Source organism: Plasmopara halstedii (assembly GCF_900000015.1).
Source record: "Plasmopara halstedii genome assembly, contig: Scaffold_1878, whole genome shotgun sequence".
Taxonomy (NCBI): Eukaryota; Oomycota; class Peronosporomycetes; order Peronosporales; family Peronosporaceae; genus Plasmopara; species Plasmopara halstedii.
The window spans coordinates 332,600-334,029 of record NW_020188786.1 but is presented as its reverse complement, the minus strand read 5'-3'; positions in this window follow the sequence as shown (position 1 = coordinate 334,029).

Genomic DNA, 1,430 nt, shown 5'->3' with positions numbered 1-1,430 from the left:
TAAAAAGCGACCTGTCGTGGCATGTCTACGCGTGCGACTTAGTGTGGAACTGCTTTGCTTAGACAGGGGTTTTTTCTGCACTCCCTCTCAACAGTCATAGAATGTGCGAGTTGTCGCACACCGTGGTGGGGTCCGTTCACTTCCAACGTGTGATACTACATCGTAGTTATTGTAACTCTAAACTTCATATATATGCTTTTATATACAGCGACGAATTTCTTAAAATACTGATGAATGCTTCATGCACGCGAAAAACAAAATAGATGTGGGACGATGTAATCGGGTTACACATACCCTGGTAACAGGGGTGTGTGTCACACCAGATGGTCAAGGTGTGACCACACCCAAACAAGAATACGGTACGGGGCTAGACAGCCAGTAGTTATGCATGTATTTAGATTGTACTATATATATTTAATAAAATCTATGCATTTAAATTTGGCAACTTTGCCGCAGATAAAAATAAATAAAACTTAGTTATAATTTTAGACCGAGAGTTTATTAGCCTTGGTTCAGGTACTAACTACTTTTGAGAGTAGCGGATTGCGATCCGCAACACTCGTATTGGTTCTTGTAAAGAACGCAGGGTCGGTGACCTAAATTTTGCTTCCTCAAGCGCTAAGCTACGGCAGCCCCGCAGCACTTGATGGCACTTGTGGTCAATCTACCCCTGAGTCGTTTAGACTGATCCTCTTGAGGAGTGAGGATGGAACAATATTCCTCTTTGCCCCAGGGCATGCAGGACGGGCTTAACAAGCTGATGTCCTTGCTGGGCCCTAAGGGCGTGCAACACCTTGCTGCGCTAGGCCCCGAGGCAATAGGTGCGCATCTAGAGGCGTTTTCAAATTACGATACACGCTGCTAATGCACCCACAGCAGAAGATGTCTGTTTCATTTGCGTCTATGCCGCCACTGTCAGTGATGGATGACTTTCCCCGCCCTAAGCCGCTCATGGGGAGCTTTCAAGCCTTTGAAGGGAAGGGTGGAGAGAATCTCCTGCTCTCGGCGAAAGATGTCGAGCTGGCCATCGCATCCGCCATGCTCCAGACCAAGCGAGACGCTAGCCATCTCAAAGCTTGGTGTTCGAGCGCGAGAATGGGCACTGATGTTCGGCACTTCGGTTGAAGCGGCGTTGACCTCCTAGACAAAGCTGAAACTGCATTTTTTATGAGTGTTAGCACCGCCTAACCAGGCATATCGCAAGCGATCGCGATTCCTTGTCATCCAACAGGGCAAGGAGGAATTGGTTGACTTTGTCCAAGAGTTGCGTACTCTCATTGCCGGTATGGCAGCCGATCCTCTCTTTGAGGCGGTAAGGCCTCCGCCCAGAGTGTAAGCCTTTCGTGTGTACCCGTCTTCTTTTGAAGAGGAAGCGAATGTGGCATTGAATGCCGAATTTGACTCTAAGTCGTTATGACTTGGTTGGAATA